At 38.6% G+C, this 25,274-nt stretch overlaps 1 protein-coding gene and 1 pseudogene across 1 annotated transcript in view; both read right to left on the bottom strand.

Annotated features, from left to right (window-relative positions):
• The window catches only part of HS6ST3 (heparan sulfate 6-O-sulfotransferase 3), a 642,824-nt gene that overhangs the window by 128,678 nt on the left and 488,872 nt on the right, over window positions 1-25,274 (bottom strand). The gene's annotated exons all lie outside the window — the stretch shown is intronic.
• LOC132508977 (ubiquitin-conjugating enzyme E2 variant 3-like) lies at window positions 23,353-24,061 on the bottom strand (annotated as a pseudogene).

Genomic DNA, 25,274 nt, shown 5'->3' with positions numbered 1-25,274 from the left:
GAGTGATAAACATTTGCCTGGTGCTGACTGTGTACACTCAGCAAACCCTTACAGACGCCATTTTATTTAACCCTCAGAACAGTTCTAAAGGGTTGTAGAAGGTTGTATTTTGATTATCTCCATTGTACATAAGATAAAACTAGGACTCAGGGCAAGTAAATAACTTGCCCAGTCAGACTCATGAATCGATATTCACTGCTCTATACTGTCTCATCACCATCTTACTTGCAGGGAGTACAAGGACCTCACACAGGTGGAGATTACTGGCATTCTCAAATACAGGGTGAGAGGAAAGGCTTCAAGGACAGAATTTCAGCTGGACTTTGAAGCATAAGTAGGGTTCAAATAAACAGGCAGCAATAGGAGGATGCTTAAAATGGGGGGGTCTTGCTAATAAGGACCTACTGTATAGCACAGGGAACTCTACTCAATACTCTGTAATGTCTTATATGGGAAACAAATCTTAAAAAGAGTGGATATATGTACATACATAACTGATTCACTTTACTGTACAGCATAAACTAATACAACATTGTAAATCAACTATACTCCAATAAAAATTAATTTAAAAAATGGGGGGTCTTGGGTAAATAAGAATTGGCAAATCATCCTTGGTAGGTCCTACGCTGACCACCGTGGCTAGGCAAAAGATATATGCCAGGGACTAGTGGGACCCTTTACATGGTGACGGACAACTCATTTAATGAAGATTATACATATATTTTATCACACTAAATAGGTCACTGCAGAAGAGAGAGAGTTCACAGACAACTGACAGATTCACAGGTTCAAGAAAAACTCATGAACAAAAGCACACTTAAATTCCGAGGTTGTGAATTTGACAGCTGAGAGGGTTAGAATAAACCTCTTTGTCAAGCGAGCATCTCTTCTCTATTACTCCTTCAGCCATATCCTTCAAGATCTGAAAAGGTGGGGCAGTAATTAAAAACAGAAGGAAGAAAATACCTTCGATCTACCATCCTTTGGATCCTCACCAAACTAATCCTACCTCTTCATGCTACCAGCTGAAGGAAGTTACATCAATCACAAAGAACAAAATCCATTAAAAAATAAAAGCAAATTTTATTGGCACATAAAAGCATAGCGTCCAGTTGAGCTCCGCAGCCTAGCTTAGTACCACCAGGGGGAGAACCGAAAGGTTCTGGTTGACAAAATTGGAGCCAGAGAGAGTCAATTCATTTCAGAGGTCTATTATCCAAATGACGCAAATGAGGACTAAGCCGGTGTTTGACTGTCTCGTTCATTGTTTTAGCCAATTTTTAATGAGAAATTGCACTGTGTCAGTCACTGTGCCTCACCGGCTTTTTCTTCTTCATCCATTGCCCATCCCCCTAAAAAGACCCTGGGCCTCAATCCTTCCCAGCTTTCCTAACCTTTTACTACTCTGTTTCCAGGGCCACCAATCAACAAGCCTGCCCTCGTCCAGGATAATATTTAGACCCATCCAGCCCATTGTGGGAACTCCCTCTTGGATTGACATACACACTACAAGATCATTTTAGAGATAGAAAGTGTTTCACATTTTTCAGAGATTGGCTGATATGTGAGTTGGAAATATATAATCCTTTCTGCCCTTCATTTCCTGCAAATCTAAAATACCAAAGTGAGCTCAACTGTGAGCATGTTTAGAGACATTCTGCATATTGTAGTCATTCTTAAAATTCACCCTGTCTAGATGTGTTACAAACATAAGTTGCCTAAATTCAAAGTAATTGACTTTCAGCCAACTGTGACCAAATCAAAAAAGAAGAACACGCTGTGTGTTACACCACGAAAACCCACCCCAGACTCAGAACTTTCCACCCCAAAGGAAACTTTTAATAGTCTGCCTTGAAATCACACACATATTCTACAGTGAATAAAAATAATGTGTTCGCTGGGGGTGGAGCGTGTAAATTTGTCTCACTGCACAGATTATTTTTTAACAGAATTATTTTGTCTATTTGTTATACTGAAAATATTCACAAAAAGAACATTTTACCGTCATGTTTGTAAAAAAAGAAAAAAGATAAATAAAGCCTCTTCTGGCTGTTTCAGAATAAATTTGGTATTTACTCCATGTTTCTTTAACGAAAAGGAGAAAAGAGCCTGGAGGACAGAAAGCAGTAAGCATGCATAAATTAAGTTGCACTTTTATCTCTGGTGAATATTAAATACCAAACCCACATTTTAATATATCTGATTATCACATGCATTGGACTCCACAATGGGGAACAGTGTAAAAAGTACCTATAGACAATAGATACCAAATCAAATGTATCTAAACATATGGCTATGAATCCCATTCCTCAACACCAATGTTATACACAGTCATCTTCTAAGTTGGTTTCCACGACGGAAAAATTAAGCGCTGGAGCTATAATTTTACATAGGGACAATGGTTAGAGGACTGGAACAAACATATGGCATTTTAACTTTCCTTGACTGTAAGCATGCTTGCTTTATCAAGGAGCCTTTTCTATTTTACTATTTAGTTGCACAGATCATGAGCTTCTTGATGGAAGGGGCTGTCTTGTACATTCAGTGTCTAAGGAATGGAAGTTATTAGATGTACTAAATTAAAACAACAACAAAGCAATAAAAATGACTATCAATCCTTCTCAGATGTGCCTAGACAACAGAAGATAGAACATTAAACCTGAATAGGTTCAGTTCCTTGTATTTGTTTGAAAACTACAATAACTCAAGACATTTTTTTAGATGGCTTTGGTCTCTGAGCTGGATGTACTGAGCACCATTTCAGCACTATTTACACAGGTAATAAACTATAATTATTAAAAGGGAAGAAATGCAGTGCTGCGGGCTAAACCACAATCTGGTCTTCATATCAATAAAAATGCCTTTTCACTGTGACAGTTATTTTCTTGGCTCGAAAGGTCATCATTTGCTGGAATAAACAGGCGAAGAGGAAGGTTTTCAAGCTGTGTTTGTAAGGAAAATGAGACCCCACATTGGAGGAGACGTGTATGGTAATGAGAAAGTGTGATGATGAGTTGTGTGTAACTGCAGGCAAACACTTTCCTCCTTGTATGAAAATTTAATGATGGGTTACTTTTCCAATGGGAAAGTAATAACTTAGGTGAGTAACGTTGTACACTCCAAAAATGAAATTATTTTCAGTTTTAAAATATAACCCCAGTGCCATATACCTGCAACTTTGTCTGCTACTGTCATTAACCGAGAATCTAAAATGAACGTCTCATTCTCTGAATTCCCTCTGGATCTGGCGGGGAGTTAGGTAACATGACATGGATCATGTCTCTCAGATCCTTGGAAGTTCTGGGAAATTATTCTGGGCAAATGAGTGAAAACAGGAATGAAATGCAGTAGTTGCCATCTTTCCCATGGTGTGTCTGTGTTTAAGAGGCGATATTTTATGTACTTGGGGTATAATTCTACTTCTTTTCCCTTCGAACCCCATCATGGAGCAAGCACACTGTAGGATGGGAAGGGGACAAAATTCACCCATGGCACACACCTACAAAGTGGAAGATTTCAACTGCATAATAATACCTCAAATACTGCTGACATTCAGCATACGTTGATTGGATTAGTGAATGACCGCCACGTTTATTCTCTACGCAGTATCTAACGCAAATACTATGTGCCGGTTGTATGGACCTCACCACATAAAACGATTAGGAACGTACATTTGTGACGATGTAAACTTGTGTAAGGATACAAAATACAATATGGCCTTTGCTCTTCCACAGTCTTATGCCAGATATTTAAGAATTGACATTCTTTCCACAACCACAAGCATCTGTCCTATTTCCATCTCTTTTATGACCAAAAAAAAAACCCCCAAAAGAATGAGGTAATGAGAAGTAAACTAGCCACATATAAACCCTATTGACCGAAGTAAAATAATCAATTTCTGGTCTACTTAGTGCCAAAGTGATTGGTTTGACCTGCATTATCTTTTCATTGGATTGTTTTGGAATCACGGCAGAGAGAATAATGGTTAAATGATATTTCTCTATTAAAAATAGAAGACTGTCAGATTAAGAGAACCAGTCCCCTGCCAAATAGATCGATTCCGTGTGCTGTGTGCTGAATGCTCATTTTACGTATTGATCAGTCTTTTTCACCCATATGTTTTTGTTGAAAGCTAAAGAACCAAATAAAAAATGCCGTATAAGTATGTTTTTGTTGCATATGTGCGTAATACACACACATATGTGTACATATATATGTATATACACACATATATACATACACACACAGAGCATTTTTCTATGGTAACTGTCCTGATAAGCAGCTCCTAAAGGCACCTAGTAACTTCTTGCTTGGCTGGGTCTTCTGCTAGCATCCTTGCTGTCATGTGCCACTGTGGAGTGCATTGTAATTAGCTGTACATTTCATGTCATGGAGCTGCACTATCAAGTGATAACAGGTTAGGGCTGTCAGTTCAAGCATCAGGAGTATGAAAGGATATTAAGTGCAGAGATGACAACACAATACGAAGATTTCAAATCCAGGAGTCACTCAAAATTTAGGCCTCTATCGATCAACAGGCTACCTTTGCAAGAGCATTTATTTGTAGCATCAACTGGTCCTTTTCACGCCCCTCACCAATATGTGCATACGGAGAACTTTAATCTCTGGCTTGAGTTTTGAAGAAGCCTCTAAAATTATACACACAAGTCTCCCAGTCCTATTTCCACTTATATTTCTGACTGCAAGTAAAAACTTCATTGCAAAAGTATTGGCTGCTATCAAATATTAACAGCAACAGTTAACTCAACTCCTTAAGATAGCTCAAAAATTAGAAATCCATTGGTCCTGCACATGGTGTCTCTGGATATACAGAAATGCAGTTTAAAACAGACCACCTTTTGGAGCATCCATGTAGAAACAAACAAAAAGGTACATTAAGGGAAAAAAAAATACACAAGAGAGATGAAGAGAAAAGATAATTATTTTACCCAGGTTCCTAGAAATTTTATATCATAGAAAATACAGAACTTTTTACTCTGAGCAAAATAGTTTATAGTTATTGGGACAACAAATGTATGTGTGAGTTCAGTGTTTAACCTGTGCTACCGAGACCTATTGTCTCCAAAACCACACCTGCTTAACTATTTCTAGGTAAGTAAATATTAACGGGCTTGTAGAAAGTGACTTAGCTCTCTGCTTAACCTTTCAGATTCCCCAGTATACAAAGATTGTTTCAATTAGAGAGGTATGCAGAGTAATGTGGCAGAGAAATGCCTATTTCTGTTAAAAACAAACACTAGGGGCTTCCCTGGTGGCGCAGTGGTAGGGACACAGGTTCGTGCCCTGGTCCGGGAGGATCCCACATGCCGCGGAGCGGCTGGAGGGGCCGCAGCAGTGGGAGGCCCGCGTACCGCAAAACAAACAAACAAACAAAACACTAGGTTTCAAATCCATCCACCCACATTTCAGTTGTTTTTAGAGTCTGTGTGGTCAATAATTCTTACACTACAAAGTTTTTATAAACTGAAGATAGCACTAAGTGTGTTCTGTTATGCTAAACGACTTGGAAATTGTTTACATCTTGTTATTATTATTACTGAAGGTTTTTCCCCTACAGAAAAATGTTGACTCTTTCTTATGCAAGCAAATAATAGTCCAGTAACACCAACAGAAATGACACATATGATACGAGGGTATTTCCCCCAAACTGAAGACTGTTTAACAACAGTGCAATGACTTCGCCAAATAAACCAAAACCTATAGGTACGAATGGCTACCAATCTTTTTTCCGCAGTGCTTTGGCTAGCACTTGCTTCGAACAAAGTGATGACAATAAAGGAATTATGAACATATTAAGCCAATGATGAAATATCTGCTAGGATTCATGCTCCTACAATGTCTTAATGAACATGCAATAAAAAGGAGAGTGCTTTAGGCAACTGTCTCCATCAGTAAAAATTCTGCTAAGGCACACCAAGGTTTAATTAAAACATCAAGATGCGCGGGAGAAACAATTTGACAGATAAATGTGAATATCATGGCATTGTCACTGAGCTTTTCTAATGAGATTAGATTCTTCTTTAATTGACATTTCCGACTGAGGCACAGATAAAACAGATTTAATGGGAGCAGTTATATATATAGCTGGACTCTAGCTGGATGAACAAGTGTTTGACATTTAAATACTGTAAACGATACATTATACGCTCCCCTCACTAACACACTGTCAATATTAAGAAGGATAAAGAGATATGTTAAATACATAAGGCACAGAGAATAGCACAAGTGATGCAAATAAACCTATGATGACACCGTTGCATCAAACAAACTTGCGTGAAATCAATTTCATTCCGTGCATGTAGGGTCTTCTGTAAGAAATGAAAAAGCCTCGCAAAGAATCACTAAAAGTAATTTAATTTTGTGTTTATAAAAAGGAATGGGAGGATATAAAGTTTCTTCTGAAAGCGTATCAAGGATTTTTTTTTTAAAAGAACGCGAATCAGGTGCTTTTCTGGAATTGTTTTCATTTCGTACGAACAAAAGACATGGGCAAAATCCATCAACTAATGCGAGGTTGCATCATGATCAAGACAAAAAGAAAGAAACCCGTCGTTTATTTTAAAATATCAATACGAGAGCTTCTTCCTTTATTGGCCTTTAAGCAGCGTTCCACCGTGAATGCACCGGAAGTACTTTAGCTTAATGAAGGAAATGTGCGCTTATGAGGTCTCTTTTGTACCAGGCCTAGCGTCCAAGTACTGCAGCTCCAGAATCTATGTGTGATCCGCTACGCTCAGTTCTCCAAGCGTCACTGGTGGCCCCTGGAGTCAAAGTCATTCTCCTCCATTTGCCCAATTTCTAGCGGGAGTTCCTCTGATAACTCAGCACGCATCAAAGCATCACTGTGTTTCTACAAATCCTTAACCATAACTACACGAGACCAAATGATAGACTGAACATAGAAGACGAATAAAACATTCAGCCACAGGAGGCAAGGGTTTCCTAAGCATAGTGAATAGAAAGAGAATATAAGTGATATGAAGGTTGTAAAAAAGTTATTATGCCACCTAATATTTATGCACAAGCACGATTTCAGTGAGCTTAATGCGTATCTGCGAATATGAAGAGGTCATATATTCTTGTATAAAGACATACATGTTTGCCTATGGACAGGTATCCTGAACATCCAGGCTAAGCCTTGTGTATTAATGAATGTTCTTGGAGAGGAATAATAATAATTACGTTTATACCTTTTAGTTTTTTAGTTCCCCAAATATTTATGAAGCGCACACTATGGTCTAGACACACAGATGAACAATACGTGTCATTGGTCTCCAGAAGCTCAGTCTATGGAATAGATAAGGATATACCCAAACAAATATAAGAAACGGACCCTTGGTTTTGCTCGGGTAGTCAGCGCAGGCTCTGCGGAGGTGGGGGAGGATGCCAGACGGAACCCTGTCCTAATGGATGAGGAGGTATTTTTCACACAAAAGGAGATTTCTTGATGAGGCGTGAGAACAAGGATTATTCAACAGAAGGCCACAAGTTAGCAAGCCTAGACGGAGACGGTGTTTAAAAAGCGGGCTACACAGAATCTCGTGGTGCAGGAGGAAAGGAAGAGGGGAGCACATGGAAGAATGAGCGTTGGGGGCTCTTGACCTCGACCCACAGATCAAATAAAGCAGTCTCGTTTCATTCATTTTTCATATCATGCTTGAAATTGGATTTCCTTTGAAGAAGTAGTCTGCTGCTAAGAAAATATATTTGAAAATTAATTCATTAAAAGTACATGTCCGCAGTGGGATGTACAGGGGGAATACTGAAAAGAATCTAGGTTAATGAAGTGCCTTGCATGAACATCCAAGGGGTTTGGACTTTAATCTTGACAATGAAGAAAATGAATGCTGTAATAGGGTTACTGATAGGATCACTTTTGCTTTTTTTGGAAGGTAAGTGTAGCGGCAACAGGATGGAGAATAGTTCCTAGTGGGGGTAGAATTACAGAAGCTAAGAGACCGACCCATGAGAGTCTACAGCAAAGGAAACTGGGGTGGAGAAAAGGTATTGTCAAGCATTGTGTAGATGAAAGAACAGTCTACACCAATATCCCAGATTTGACAAAGGTGACTGGTTGAAAACAGGTGTCATAATTCCTTATTTCACAAAATATTCTTGCCTTGGACAACATAAAACATACTTTTTGTGCCTAGTTTTATTTCAAATAGTCATACATCTAATCGATTCAAACAAAATGTATACAGTCAAGTGTTATTATTCTTGCTGGGGCCAAAATTGTGGAGAACGCTATGAAGTGGAGCCCAGTATCCCAACTAGGTGAAGGACGCAACTACTTTCATGGCACATTTTGACGATTTTAGGGAAAAAAAACTAATGATGGCAAGTAGTTTCCCCCCATTTTACAGATTTTAAACTGAGGCCCAGAAAACTTAAATGCCTTACCCAAAGTCATATAGCTAGTTAGTGGTGAAGCCAGCATTCCAAATCACAGTTACGTAGCTCCAAATTCATCACACACTCTCTCTACCTTCTCCCACCCTACACGTTCCCAACTCTTTGCTATTATTTTTTTATGATGCCTGGGATTCCAGTGATGACTTTTATGAAGTACGGAATCTTCTAGAAATTTACATGTCCCTGGAGGGGGAAGAAAAATATTCCCAGGCCTGGAGGAGGGGACAGTTGAACCAAGATGATGGGTCATCTCCTGGTGCAAGAGTCTTCTTGACAAGTTGGCCACGACAGCCCATGCAGATATGACCAAGAGCTGTGGTCTAACCTCTTAGGAGGATGGTGGTGCTGGAACCTTCCTCAGCAGTGCTAGCATACTCTCTATACCTCTGTGGAAAGACATTTTACTGCATCTACATAAAGGGAAGTGTCCTCTTCCCTGTGTCTCCAAACTGGTGTGCACTAAAGGGGTCTTATTTCATCACAGGGTAGGGGTCCTTAAGCGTTCCACTGCCTGGCTTCTAATAGCATTTAGTCCAAACCCACTCTCCCTACCCTCTCACAAACCTTAAAAATGTGCAGGAGATTTGCCAGGTTACACTCATCCATATTGTAGGGCTCTAACGTGGTGCAATATCTCTTGGGTTCAAGGAGGGGTTGCTGACCCAATGTGGTGAAGAGATGACAAGATTCAGGGATGCCATCAAAAAGTGCAGAAACCGCTCAGAGGTCAAGGGCTGTGTGGCAGCCTGCTTGGGTCAGTTGTCCTTCAGAAGGAGATGCTAAGATGGGCCTAGGGCCTTTCATAGAAATTTTTCCCATCCATAAACACTGGCATCTCACAGGCAGCAAATCCATCCTGGAGGTCTGTGCTGGGATGGGCTCAGGGTGTCCTTCTTCACAACCCAGGGCTGTATTCTATTTCCCTTTCTTGTACTCCTTCCCCATGTTTTTACCACCTCTGCTTTCAAGCTAAGAATAGGGTCTTTGGGGTCTCAGGAACCCCATTTCTTATTATGCCCAAACTATCCCCATGAATTCTAATGCTCTCTAGGCCAGGACCTAGTCTCTTGGAACTTTTGATCCCGTTATTGGATCCCAGTAAATACCAGATCCTTAAATGTTTGATGAATGAATGTCTGATATCTACCTCAAAGAAAGAAATGGCAAAAAACAATCTGCTGCGTACAGCACGGTTGCCACAGTAACCAGTGGTTGACCTCCATGAAAGAAGGGGTCTGTGGAGGCAGAAAACTAGGGGAGAGCAACATTTCAAGTGTGCTACTCACAGGAGAACAAAAAGAAATCACGCTACAGAGACTAGTGAGCTGCATAAGCTAAAGGATTAACTGCCTTTGGCTGTGTCTTGCAGCAACTGCTGGGACAGGCTGGGGTCTGAAGGTTGCAGTGGGCGTGGGTGGTAGGCGGGATGAAGAATGGGGGAGTAAATAAAGGTGCCCAAATATACACATGTGAATGTGTCTGCGCAATTGTTTTACGTTAAGCATTTGTGTGGTTGCTGGGGGGCAGGGTGATAAGGAGTCCCAGGTCCTATCTCCTGGGGTGAGGTAGGCAGAGATGCTGCTGTGGGCCTTGAACAAACCTGCTCAGCGCTTTTTAAGGAGATGCTCATGTTTCTCATCATTCATTGATTAATTAGTTACCTAGTTCAGCCATCAGTCAACTTTTGACTCTTATGTTAAGATGCTGGAATGTGAGCATCTTGTAGATAATATTAAGATGCTCAGAACCCAGAGATAAGTGCTGGTCCTACCCAATAGTCTAATATGGGAACAGGTTGATATCTGAAGATGACGTTGCCTCGTGGAAGTGAAATAAGCACGGAGGAACCTGCCAGATGGATGAGGGTCCTGCATTAACTCCCTTTGTCCTAACAGGAGTGACTTCTTTGTCCTATGACCAGTTGAGAAAATACTTCTCCGATCTTCTCTGCACTCAGGGTGAATTTTGGGTTGACATTTTAATAAATTGTTTTATAAATAATAAAAGCACCCATTTGAAATTCTGCTTTCTTTGTTCCTTCTTCCTAATGCTGTGCAGGCTGCATGAATAGCTGAATTGATAAGAAAAGTAAATAAATGATGAAGTGCATAGTGTGGTAATTAGTAGGTGCACAGTTAATGAGGTAAATCAGAATCTGAATCCAAATGACTTGATTCAGAATTATTGTCGATTCTTCACATTGCTTTTGAGGTCAGAAGACCAATCTTGCTTTTATCTGGTTTTCAATATTAGCCAGAAAGCTATAATAATGTATTATAAATAGGAGTATTACCAAATATTGTAGGCCCACGTCCTGAAAAATATTTCTCTACATTAAAGAACTCAGTATGAAACAATAAATAAATAAACGTTTTGACCAAGTACAATATTCACTTAAATTTGAAATGAGATTTATGTGAGTCTAGTATGACTCAAGTTCCCGAGGAGAGGAAAGAGATGTAATCAAATATTTACAACACAATGTCATAAGACGTATAAGAGAATTGAGTGCAAAGTGATATGGGCCCAGATTTGCTAATAACATCCCGAAAATAAATCTCTTTTAAAAAGAAATATAGCGTGGGGAATGAAAATGATATGTAACCTTCTCTTTCACTTTAATTTTTCTTGAACAACAACAAAATATGTTTGATACATATGCGCGTACACACACACACACACGCACACACACGTATATGCCTAAGTGAAATTTAAAATGCTGAGAAACACTCATGACCATCGTAGGAAGACCAGCCCACTCACGTCCTATCTAATAGAGAGGCTTTCAATCCATCTAGATGCCACAGCTGCTGGCAAAAGTAGGGGGAGACACAAAGCCAGCCAAATGTAATCAACAGAAATCAGACTCATTCACCTCCCCTTTAAATGGTATTTCTCATTTTACATTTTATTTCATCTTTATTTATAGAGAACAGGTATACTATCACAATGCAAACCAACCCAAACCTGCTTTAGTACAGAAAACTCTGACCCTCAAGACAAGAACATAGATAGATGTTCTTGTACTTTACCTCCATATAATGTAATTTAAGACTCAATTAATGTGATGAGCAATTTTTTCCTTTAATTTGAAAATTTATCCGACCATCCATAAAGATGACCCATGCTCTACCTCAGAGATCTCCTGCACATATCACGATGCAGTATTTGACAAAAGGCAAATAGAAAGCCACCCGGTCTCTACTGACAATGACCATGACCCCTCTTCCATTTCTAGTTCACTTGGAGAGATTTTCTAACTAAAAATACCTGCTGATCACCACCCCCAAGGAGAGGGTGCTGGAAGAACCAAAATAACTTTCTGAGGAACAAATCACAGCCATCTAAATTACTCCTCTGACAGAGTAATGGATCTTACAGATGAAAGGGGAACAGAAGGTGTCATTTATCTTGACTTCACAAGACTTGTCAAATTTTCTTGGTCTTTCCTGAAGAACACAATCATAAATAATTTAGAAAATTATGACTTAGACCTCAAAAACTTTGAGCTAGACAACCACAACCTGGGAATGGGGACTTTCAAAAACATAGTTGTCTGCATCTCTTAGGGGAGGAATGGGAAACATGAAGCAATTTATCAGGGAAATGTATTTAGCCTGGCACTACCTACAATTGATAGGAGGGACTCCTGTCTTGGATAATTCAACTTCATTTAGTTCAGTAAGCATACATTTGTTTAATGGAGCTGTGATGAAGTTGACCATCACACTGGGCATGTCAGTTATAGCATCTGCACCTTAAGAGTTGGTTTCTGGTTCAAGCAGCTCTGCCCCCATAGACCCTGTTAAGAGTTGAATTCTGTCCCCCGAAAAGTTCAGAATTTGAATGCTAACCCCCAGTAGCTAAGAATGTGACTATACTTTGGAAATAAGAGTCTTTAAAGAAGTAATTAAAGTATAATGAGTTGCACTCTAATCCAATATTATTGTTGTCCTTCTAGGAAATTAGAACACAGACACAAACAGAGGGAAGATGATGTGAAAACAAAAGGAGCAGATGGCCATCTACAAGCCAAGGAGAGAGGCCTGGAATAGATCCATTTCCTTATAGTTCTCTGAAGGAACTAACCTTACCAACACCTTGGTCTTAGATTTCTAGCCTCTACAATTGTGAGGAAATAAATTTCTGCCATTTAAGCCACCCAGTCTGTGGTACTTTATTACAGCAGCCCTAGCAAATTAATACAAAGGAAGACCTATACTCAGTGAGGAAGACCTATACTCTGTGAAATAACCCAAATGCCCTTTTTTTAGAATGAAATAAAAATGTATCTTTTAGTATTGGAAATTGAGTATAGAGAATATATATAATATTTATTTATAATAGCATATATATATATATATATATATATATATAATATAATGATGAATTATTCCCCCTCAAAATTAGAAAATACTGTTCTTGATGTTCTCAAATCTGGATTTAGCTTTAGATTTAGGAAGATCTGAATTTATAGAATTACATTTATACTTAAATTTTCAATTTATCCCAGTGTGTGTGTATGTGTGTTGATCTTTTGTTTGCATTCTTGTCCAAGCACTGGCTTCCCAAAGATCAGGAGTGGAAACTGAACTCCTGCAGGAAAGGCATGCAAGCCTGAACTTCTCTCCATCTTACCTTGGAAGAAAGGCTGGGCAGGTGCAGCCAAAGCTGGAATAGATTAGGCGGATGCTACGTTTACTGTTATTTTGCACTAAGGTTAAACATGGTAAGCTGAATCCATGCATTTATATTTGCCTTCTCCTGAATCATGACTTTTTAAATTAAAAAAGAAAAAAAGGGCATAAATTCACAAGGATATTTCTCTTGAGAATGGAAGAGGAGACAGAATCAAGTAAGAGACGTCAAGAAAAATGTGTAAAGCAGAGCTGAAATAGAAGTCTACAGTGCGTGGGGCTCGGGGAGGGATGGAGATGGGGGCTGGACCGAGAAGAAATGAGCCAGTGAGCACTTCTGAACCCAAGCTCAGAAAACTGGAGGCCATGTGCTTCCAAGGCTCTCCCCCATCTTGAAGAAGGACTGTTTACTTCTGCTGAGGCGAAATCAGAGTGTGAACTCAGGAACAGTGAGTCCACTTGAGGACCGTGGAAGACAGGCCGAATGGAGGGACTCAGTGAAAGTCTGCTCATGAGTGGTGAGAAGCCTGGGTCCTTTCCCCACTCAGCTCCCACAATGCTAGCAGCCTGGCTCAACCCCCTCAGGAGGACGTTAGAGGGTTTCTCTCTAAGAAAAAGGACCACCTATATGAAAAAAAAAGAAAGAGAAATTGACACTTGGAAGTCACCCAGCAAAAAAAGCTGACACACTTGGGGATCATCTTATAAAATTTTATTCCCTCACTATTAAGTATGAGCAAATATCCAGACATTTGGAAAAAATCTTCCCATGTGAAAGAGGGAGATAAAAGCAGACCATTATTTTTAAAGCACTTGGAAGGAAAAGAGATGATACAAGACGTTTAAAAAAAACAAATGAAAAAATTCTAAGGGATGAGAAAATATCGTGATCATGAAACAAGAACTGGATGCTATAAAGAGGAGGAACATGATACTAGATATTAAAATTTTAATATCAGACATGTAAAATATTAATAGGAGAATCAGAAGACACAAGTTGAAGAAATCTCTCAGGAACCGGAAGAAAAAGTTCAAGAAACAGAAAACACAAGAGAAAATATAAGTAAATCGGAGGATTCACCTAGAAGGACTTAGGAGTGTCAACAATTGAGAAGTAGGGATTCTTGAAAAAAATAGGTAGGATATAGGAGAAATACATTCAAAGAATCAATAAAGAAAATATTCCTGTAATAAAGGACATGAGTTTCTAGATGAAATTGCCCACAAAGTGCCTACAAAGCAAGATAATTGACAAAAACTAACACCAAAACTCATCAGAGGTGAATTCCTGTTGTTTAAATCACCCAGTCTGTGGTTCTTTGTTATGGCAACTCTAACAGACTAATACGCTTGGGAACTGCGTCATGTCACTTGTTCTATCAAGGGCATGAATCCAGGACACATCCTTGCAGCTAGGCAGAGATTCAGTTGAAGGGAATTGCCACTGTCAGTCATCTTGGGAAGAAGGTAAATCCTGGTGCAGGCAATGAGCAGCCCTTGAAACACATAAGGGAGAAGAGACTTCTTCTGATTTGAGTTCTAAAGGATTTGGGAGACGGGGGAAATGATGGCATTCGGGCCTGGACTCTTACGTTCTGAAAACACTTGCAGTATTCCTAGTAACAAAGTGAGCTACCTGCCGTCAATCCATGTGGAAGCAGAAAGGGAGTTGACCCAGTAGAAATTCTCAGATTTGGAGAGAGGGGGTCCCTTCTTTTCAAAGTTACAAGCTACTCTCTGGTGGTGTACTTTCATTTTCCCTAAGCATTCAGTAAACTGCTCCTGAAGTTCATAGCTGTTCTTGTTGCAAACAGATCTGCTCCCAGGTATAGTAGGCCCAGCCAAGGGACAGTCAAAGAGTGGTCGACCCCCAAGGAAGACAGCTGTGCTCAGCAGAAAGCACTTATAAGATCTTTGGCTGCATAAACGACACAACATTTTCCATTTCTGTTAGCTGCGCTTTACCCGCTCGGTACAACAGACTTTCAAGCATCAGTGGATTATTCAAAGGCTTGAGAAAATATTTGATTACCTGAAACAAAAATCTGATTCAAATGTAGAAACAGAGCAGTTCAATATTTTACTTAATGAGCCAAATCTCTAAACCTCCTCCATCTGTACCCATATATGCGACTTCTACCCAGCAACCACAGACAGCTCTCCCTAGATGGATCTAGGATCAATGCTCCACTTGTGTACTGGATACCATTCCCTGTCTGGAAGTTCCTTTCTCTCTAGGATCACCATTTCTCTCACTTCTCTCTTCTACAGAATTATTTCCACTAGTATAGTCTTGTTGTAAGACCTCATTGCTTAAAAACATGTACTCTTGATATCACAGTCCCCTCTGCTATCACCCAGTTCTCTGTTCCCCTTTATATTAAACTCCCGGAAAAAGATGTCTATATTCACTCATTTGGCTTTTCATCCACCATTCTCTCTTGAATTTACCTCAAATAGACCTTGTCCCTATCACACCACTAAAAATGACTTTGCCAGGGTCAACAAGGACGTCTTTTTGCTCAACCTCTAAGCAGCATTAAACACAGCTGGTGGCTCCCATGTTTTTAAAGCGTTTTCTTTATTTGGTTTCCAGGACACCACATTCTCCCAATATTTTCCATTTCATCTCTGACCTCACTTCTTCTGAGTCTTCTTTGCTGGCTCATTCCCCTCTTTTCAGACCTCAAAATGCCAGAGTGCCCCAAGGGCTCAGTTCTTTCTATATTAACTTCACTTGCTACATTTACTCCTTAGTTGATCTCATACAATCCCATAGCTTTGAAAATAATCCCTAAAGCAATGGCTCTCAGATTTAAATCTCTAGCCTCAATTTGTCTTCCCAACCCCACAATGGTGTACTCTATGATATTTAAGGCTCAAATTTCTATCCCTCCTCCCAGCCCCACTCCACTCCCCTATCTTAAGTTACTGCAGCACCATTGGCTGAGTCAATAGAACGGCTATGATAATTTCCTACTACTTTTGTCTTAAAACGAAAGGTCTTTATTATGTACCTCTCTTATTAGAGAATTTTTAATATTTTTAAAATAATATCACTTTCAGGGCAGGATCCAGAATAAAATAGTGATACGAATATCATTTTTTTAAGTGTTTTTAAAGTGACACTTAAAAAAGTTTTTAAACTTTTTTTAAACTTTTTAAAAAGTTTTTAAAGTGACAAATTAAGTGTTTTTAAAGTGACACATTTTTTTAAGTGACAAAAGGTTACTTCTATCCAAGTAGAGCAAAGTTGGAGAGCCATCAAATCATGCATATCCTCTGGTTACCAACTCTTCAGAGACGGAATAAGAAGATACAGGCTTAAACTACCGCTGGAGAGACGAAGAGAGGCATGAGAGAGGGCTTTCTGGATGTGATCCCAGATGGGTCCTGGCTAGAAATGGGCCACTAGAAAAGGGAGACACGTTATCCCTCCAGGTCCCCATCTGGAGCTTTCTTGGCCTAGGCAAACTCAGTAGCCATACAGGGTTTACACCCAAGGAGGTTTTCACATGTGTATGCCTCCAGCATAGCTTATTTTATTTTATTTATTTTAATACATAATACCCTTCAAGTTTCCTTTGAAGTCTACTGCAAATAACAGGTTTTAGCACATCAGGTGATATGTTGCTTCCTGAAGCATTTAAATTAATTTTCTATTACCAATGCAAATGTGTACCTTCCAATTTACCCACTGCACAATAAAACCTAATTTAAAGCAATTAATGTTCATTAATGGCCCCATCTGCATGTTTATCGCTTTATCCTTAAATACTTGAGACACGGTATCCATATTTTAGAGCTCACTTCTTATCAGCAAGAATTCTTATCCTCGAGGGTAAATGTAAGACTAATATGCCAGTATCTCATATCTTTATAAGAAAACTTTTTTTTTTCCCCTGGAAAAAGCTAGATGATCAAGGTAAATATGCATTATACCAAATGTAGCTAATAAAAAAAAAAAAAAAAAAGAGGGTTTGTAATGGTGTGCTTAGCTCCCTCCACTATGTTTTCTTTTTTTTCCCTAGAACTGGTGTGGCACAGCAGTACAGGAAGTGCGCTCCGGCCAGTCCTGACAGGATTGTGCCAGGAATGGGTGGAATGCAGCAGCAGCGCCATGAGGTTTTCCTGCCTCGCCCCCTTCAGTAGATCAATGCCTTGTAGGGAAAGGGCAGGTAGGGGGATCTTCTGACATCACAGGGCATTCTGAGCATGCGCGTTAGCAGCAGCCAGGCTTTGCTTTACCGCTTGTCAGTTGCTTTAGTTGTGTAACTGGAGGACACTAGCTAAACTTTCTGAACATCTGTTTTCTCAGCCTGACTGATCAGGTTTTTCTCAGGACTGAATAAGAGAGTATGCTAAGAGATAAAATCATATCGTGATTAAGAGGGTAGTCTCCACCGGTCCAGACTTCCTGAGTTCAGCTACCGGCTTTACCTCTCTCCTGCCTCGGTTTTCTCATCTACAAAATGGGCATCATAACAGTATCTATCTTAAAGGGTTCCTGTAAAAATTAAGATGAGTTAATACCTATAAATAGCTTAAAATAGAGCTTGGCAACTAGTAAAGTCTTGGTGAACATTGGGAAAAAACAAAAACTGTAGATACTTTGGAAACCACAGCTATTTTTATTAAAGGCTTTTCCCTAAAGTCACAGTCTGTGGTGCTAAAATGTGACTTCTGGGCTTAGAGACAAGAATCCTGGCACAAGGAAACATGCAGGTGGCTGGTCTCACACCCCACCCCGTCTTAGAGGAAGGCAGAGTAAGTACCTCTTCTGTGACGCTATTATGTCTTAAAGTCCTGACAGCCAATTGCATATGTAATTCTTGAAAGAGAGAGAGAAGGCAAAAACAGAAAAAAAGTTAAAAGTAAATAATATGTTTACACCATTGTAAGAAAAAAAGCAGATGAGTTTGGATGGGATTATTTTTTAATCCTGTTGCTTAACCAAGATAACCCATCTGATTTCTCTACTCCTAAAAAAAAAAAAAAAAAAAAAAAGAAAGAAAAGTTAATAAACGTTTCCACACATGTGATTTCAATGCAGTTTACATTTACGAGTCATTATCATTTTGGTGGAAGGCAAAAAAATGATGTTCAGCTTCTACTGGAGGGGCAGATGGAGATGGAGTTTAGGAAGTTGACACACTAGCTGACAGAGATGAGTAAAATTTACGTTCCAACCCATCTAATGGCAAGCAATTATCTCTGAACTAGGATAACAAATGTGCTTTTTTATCCTCAAAAAGTTGACATGCATTATAGAAATTTCCAGAAGGCATATTTTCTGTAAAGAAGCAACTGCTTCTGTATTCAGCATTTAGTACAAGAGTTTAATTGGATGCTGACCCTTTCAGAAGATTTTATGACAAGTTAAAGTTAGATATTAAGAGAATAGAAAAATCTACCTGAAGTTGTCTGCTACTTTCTATTATCTATTCCTCTGTTTAAATATTGCCTTACAAATGTACTTTTACTTCATATTCAATAAGATTGACAGATTTTGCCTTTAGCAAAATACAAATTGCTTTATGCACAACTATTTTATGAGTATCATAAATAAAAGTGGGAATTTGGTGTTTATCGTGGTTTAAAAGACCATCTTAGCATGAGAAAGACATTTTTGATTCCATGATTAGTTGACATCCTACATAACAAAAAACTTGGCAGATACAGTGGTGTAAGTTATCATAGGTGACATTATAGAATTAAAATGTATTGATATAAATGTTAAGACAATTTAAATGTCTTATAGTGTGAATTTTGACTCCTAAGTTTATTCTACATAAAAAAGCAACCAAAGTAGATGCAGTGTCCTATCTACAAATTACGTACCTTGAAACAGGATGAAATGACTTTCATTTACTTATTTTCATGAAGGCATAAAATATAGCTACTACATGATAAAAAGTAAGATTTTGAAAATTAAGTTACACAGAAAGACCAGAAATATGCATCCACAGACTGTGAGAAATGGAAATGACCATAGTTATTATCTAGTTCAAATCCCTTATATTAGAAATAAGGAAGCTGAAGCTAAAAATATTGCCGTAACATTATAACTGTGGTGATGGTAAAGAAAAAATGCAAATATCTTCAGCCCTTTGAAAATTAACCATAGCTCTATTTTAACAGTATTAAAATCTTAATTTAGCAAATGTACTGGAAAGAAAGGCATACCAGAAAAAAAAATCAGCATGAATGTGATCTAGTCCAATGAATTGATGATAGTCCTGTCAGATCAAAGGAAAGTGTGAAAGAAAGGAATAGGAAGAAAAGAAATAACACTGAGTACCTGCTATATAACAATATCACATTAACATAACTTATTCAAAAGACTGAGTTTAAAATGTCTTAACACTTACTAGTCAGTGTCCTTGAGTGATTCAAGCCCTATCAATCTCTGATCCCACATTTCAAAGCGAAGGAAATAATGCCTAGAACGATGTGAGGACTACATAAGAGATGTCTGTTAAGCATTAAATTATCCATGCAGAATAGAAAGACCGTCCTGTACTCTTGGATTCTCAGAATGGTTCTATCACTTAATGCTCATAACCATACCGTGGCATAAAGTTAGGGGCAGAACTGGGATTCAAATCAGGCCTGTCTAGTCCCAAAGCCAAGCAGTACTCATGTATTTGGCCTCAAGATATCTGTACATTTCTCTGCTGGGAATTCTTTCTCCACTCCCCTCTCCTAAATCTTCAACTGCCTGTTAAATCCTATTCATCCTTTACAATTCATTTTAAATATAACTTTTTCAGTAAACTTTGCCTGGAGCTTCTATTACATGTTCTCTTAGTATTCTCTCATTTTTCCTTGGTTGTATTAATTAATAATTAAAGTTGTTAATTCATCTTCCAATTATTTTTAACTACTGTTTCTCTACTAGACTGTCAGCTCAAGCAGGGGCCATTTCTTTCTCTCCGATCATCCCTAGGAGGGTACCTGACACAATGCAGGCATTCAATAAAAATTTGTTGGATACATCAATTAATGATAAGTGAAGACTGAAAAAGAGTTTGGGGTTGGCAAATAGTTTTGTTTGGTTTTATTTATGGCCATGCTTCACGGCTTGCAGAATCTCAGTTCCCTGATCAGGGACTGAACCCGGGCCACAGAGATGAAAGCCCGGAATCCTAACCACTAGGCCGCCAGAGATCTCCCTGGTTTTATTTGTTAATGACAGAATGTTAATAAGATCCCTGAGGATTTCAAAGAACTTGATCCAGGGCACGGAAGCAAGAGCTGCCCGAGAAAAGGAGGAGGAACAGTTCTGACACTGTGATAGGAAAGACAACTGTAAGATCATTGTAGATGCAGAAATATTTTCAAAGGAGATCCCTTCGTAGGCATTCTACTCGGTAGAGGGTGGTATTTACATGTGAGAATGAGTGACTGAAAGGAGATGGGGTTCTGAAGAGCTTAGTGAAGAGAATGGAAGAAGGTAATAAATGAGAGTCCAGAGCTGCCAGAAAGCATCAAGCATCAGCCAAAGTTAGATTATGAAGGCTTAGCCTTGCCAAGCTACACTGACTCGGGTGGCATTTCCTGCTGCATGGCTCAGCAACCAGGGTCTTGAAGACAGATGGTTAGACTCAGTGTAAAGATGATGATGATGGTGATGACAACATTGATTCACTGTTAACTCCGTCAAGCACTGTGTAAAGCAGTTTCTATGAATTGCTTCATTTCTTACACACACAAAGAATGCTGTGTACATCCATTTGTTTACAAATGAGAATGCTGAGACTTCTTTTTTACACAGTTTTATTAAGGTATTTTTACATGCTATAAAATTCACCCATTGCATATGTAGAATTAAATGATTTTTTATACATTTATACAGTTGGCAATTATCACCACAAGGCAGTTTTAGACCATTTCCATAACTCCAAAAAATTCCCTTGAGCCTGTTTGCACTCAATCCTGCTTCAACCCCCAAACACAGGCAACCACTGATGCACTATCTGTCTCAATAAATTTGCCTTTTCTGGACATCTTATATAAACGGAATCAAAGAATATAGAGATTTGGTTTTTTGTGTGGCTTCTTTCACTTAGGATAATGATTTTGTGGTTCATTCATGCTGTAGTATGTACTGGTATTTTGTTCCTTTTTTATTGCTGAATAGCCATTATATGGCTACACCACATTTTGAAATTCACAGGCATTTTAATTGTTTCCAGTTTTGGACCATTATGAGTAATACTGCTGTGAACATTCACTTACAATTCTTTGTGTGAACATATATTTTTACTTCTCTTGTGTAGATTCCCAGGAGTGGAATTTGGAATTACAACGCTGTGTGATAAGGTTACGTAAGTTTTTAGGAAACTGTCAAAACGTTGTTCAAAGTAGATGTACCGTTGTGTATCCCCACCAGAAAGGCATGTGTCAAATGTGCTTTCTGTGTCTATTGAGATGGTCACGTGGTTTCTGCTGTTGATTCTATTTATGTGGTTATTACATTGGTTGATATTCAGATGTAAAACCAACTTTGCATTCCTACGATAAATCCCACATGCTCATGGTACATAATCCTTTTTATATGCTGCTGAATTTGTTTTGTTAATATTTGTTAAGGAGTTTGCATGTATCTTTTTTTTTTTTGTGGTACGCGGGCCTCTCGCTGTTGTGGCCTCTCCCGCTGTGGAGCACAGGCTCTGGACGCGCAGGCTCAGCGGCCATGGCTCACGGGCCCAGCCGCTCTGCGGCATGTGGGATCCTCCTGAACTGGGGCACGAACCCGTGTCCCCTGCATCGGCAGGCGGACTCTCAACCACTGCGCCACCAGGGAAGCCCAGTGTGCATCTAACTTTACAAGGGATGTTGGTCTGTCGTTTTCTTGTTATGTTTTTATATGGCTTTGGTATCAGGGTAATTCTGGCCCGAAAAAAAAATGAGAAGTGTTCCCTCTTCATCCATTTTCTCAGTTTATAAAAACTGATATTTCTTCTTTAAATATTTGATAGAATGCACTAATTAAGACATGAGAGAACATGGGCTTTTGTTTGTGGGAAGATTTTAAATTACTAATTAGATTTCTTGTTCTGGTCTCAAGATTTTCTATTTCTTCTTGAGTCCATTTTGGTAATTTGTAAACACAATTTTCTGCTCTAATCGTTATTATTTCCTTCCTTCTGATTACTTTGGATTTGGTTTGCTCTTTTCTAGTTTTTTAAAGGTGAAAGCTTAGGTTATTGGGATTGGAAACTCTTTTTTGGTGTCATAAGCATTTAGAGTTATAAATTTCCCTCTATGCATTGCTTTAGTTGCATTCCATAATTTTCATCTGTTTTTTTTTTTAGTTTTCATTCAACTCAGAACAACTTTTGATCCCCTTTTGGTTTCTTCTTTGACCCATGGGTTATTTAGAAGTGTATTTGTACCCAAATATTCGGCACAGATTCTCTTCTATTGTGGATCTCCAATTTAACTTTTTTGTGGTCAGAAAACAACAATTGCATGATTTTAGTTTTTAAAAAATGTACTGAGAATTATTGCAGAGCTCATCCTATAGTCTATTCTGAAGAATATTTCATTCTAAAAATGTGTATTCTGCAGTCCTTGAGTGAAATGTGCAATAATGTCAATTAAGTAACATTGGTTGATAATGTTGTTCAGTCTTTTATACCCTTGCTGATTTTCTGTTGAGTTACCTGTTATATCAATTATTGAAGTGGAGTGTTGAAATCCCCAACTATTACTTCTTTAATTGTCTATTTCTCCTTTCAATTCTGTTAGTTTCTGCTTCAAGCATTTGGGTTTCTGTTATAAGGTGCATATACATTTATAATTGTTATATCTTTCTAATGTATTGATCCTTTTAACATTATGAAATATCTCCCTTTGTTTCTAATAATATTAATATATGAAGGTTTATTTTGCTTTATATTAATATAACTACTCCAGATCCATTATTGTTACTGTTTCATGGTATATCTTTTTCCAGCCTTTACTTTAAAGCTATTTGTGTTTTTGCATCTAAGTTGCATCTCTTCTAGACAGCATATAGACATCACAAAATGCCAAAGAAAACTTGATTTATTTCTCCTTAATTAGCACCTTAAGTGTTTAAATTACGAAGCTAATAAAGACACCATCTACCCTAACCAAGCAATTGTAAGACTAGGTAATGAGATACAGAAATTTCAACACTGTATTCTTAGGAAAGTTTGCACACATTTTCTTTTAGGTAACTCTGAAATTTGCAATTAAATGTTTAACTCTTCTGGGAGACCAGAGATGGATGATTTTGAGTTTCTAGTCACTTTTTGTCTTCTTTCACTGTGGTTTTGATGACTTCAGATACCCTATTAGTTCTAAGGATACAAGGAAAACTTAAAAACATTTCACTATTTATACTAATATTCCTTCACTGAAATTGAAGGAGAATGCAACTTTTTCTTATTGCTTACAATATTATCAACCAGGTAAGTGACTGATGGCAATAGAGCAGGTCTTTCACTTTTATCCTTAACGATTTCATGACTCTTCATAACCTGCCAGTTATGACTCTTTGCTTCTTTACAGCCAACATCACATGTAGATACTTTGTCTTCTTGCTCCCAGTAACACATACTCTTCTCCCAAAGTCTGTGCTTTCAAAATACACGTAATAATATATTGTATTCTCTGTGAATCCAATTGCATCCAATTTCTATCATTCAAGTTTTAGAAAATAACGCTGTTTCCATGTCACTTGGGTTATTATTTCCATGGGCTGACATACAACAGCAGGACACTGAGTTGACTATCATGTCCCAGGGCTGGGACTAGCACACTGAATAAATCCATTTTTCTCTGAACCTCAGGAGGGTGGGACTGAGAGCTGTCCAATGAGCTGAGTGTGAGGAGAAATATCTTGGAATGAGCAGAGGCAGACACATCTCTGTTGAGCTCCACCTTGTGCAAGCTGAAGATGTCAAGGTCATCACGTCTCCTACAGACCATTCTAGAATGTCTAAGAGGACCATCCTTCTGCAGTGTCATTGCTGAAATTGCTAGTGTCCAAGCAATGCATAATTATTATTATTATTATTATTTTTTTTTGTGGTACGCGGGCCTCTCACTGCTGTGGCCTCTCCCGTTGCGGAGCACAGGCTCCGGATGCGCAGGCTCAGCGGCCATGGCTCACGGGCCCAGCCGCTCCGTGGCACGTGGGATCTTCCCAGACCGGGGCACGAACCTGCGTCCCCAGCATCAGCAGGTGGACTCTCAACCACTGCGCCACCTGGGAAACCCAACACATAATTATTTGACTCCGACCATCCTAAATGTATGGACTGTTTTATTCTCATCATTTCCCTAGGTCTTTGAATTTATGTCTGAGACACCTTCATTTGTTTTTGCAATCTAGGCTGCCAAGTCTACCTACCACGCCTCATCAGGTGGATGAAAAGGAGCACAAAGCTCCTCTTGAAACTTCAAAATCATTTATTTGATTAACCCAACAATTACAGATTTATGAGGGCTCCAATTTTGGAGATAGGGCAAGTACTTAATACTTAAAAGGTTACTACAATTTAAAGTTCCTGAAGACTGGAGATCTCTCCTGAATTAGAGGCTTGTCCCAGATAAGGTCTGTTTTCTTATGAACAGGCTAAAATGATTTTATGTCTGTCAACTAAGCTAACATGATTTTGTTTGTCGAACATTTATTATTTATCAATAACAAAAACGTTTTTATAACAATTTACATTTTTGAAAGCACTTGTCCATTAATAGGCTTTATTCTTATAATATTTCTGGAGGTAAGTGTTATTATACCCAAATTACAGCTGAGACCTATTCTGCACAGTTAATAAGGGGCAGAATCTTGATTGGAATTCAGTTCTTCTGATGCTGTATTAATATACTTCACACTATACAACAGAGGTTCTCTTCATTAAAAATTTAATTCCCTTGCTAGCCTTACTGCACTTGTGTGGAACAAGGGTACATAATGGTTCAGTACATGTAAGAAAAAAAATTTAATAATTGAGTTCAAAAGCCATAAGGGATTAAGTAAATTTCAGTGCATGTATAAATTAAATCCTGTCCATTGAAAGGTACTGTGTTGAATATCATTATCATGAGACTATAACCATAATATACAAGCAGAAAAAATTTACAAAAGACTGTGTGTAAACAGAATGGATAGTCCAGAAAGAGACGCACACATATAGAGTAAACTGCCTTATGACAAAG

The sequence above is a fragment of the Lagenorhynchus albirostris genome, chromosome 18, assembly GCF_949774975.1.
Source record: "Lagenorhynchus albirostris chromosome 18, mLagAlb1.1, whole genome shotgun sequence".
Classification (NCBI taxonomy): domain Eukaryota; kingdom Metazoa; phylum Chordata; class Mammalia; order Artiodactyla; family Delphinidae; genus Lagenorhynchus; species Lagenorhynchus albirostris.
This window is presented reverse-complemented; position numbering and strand designations above follow the sequence as displayed.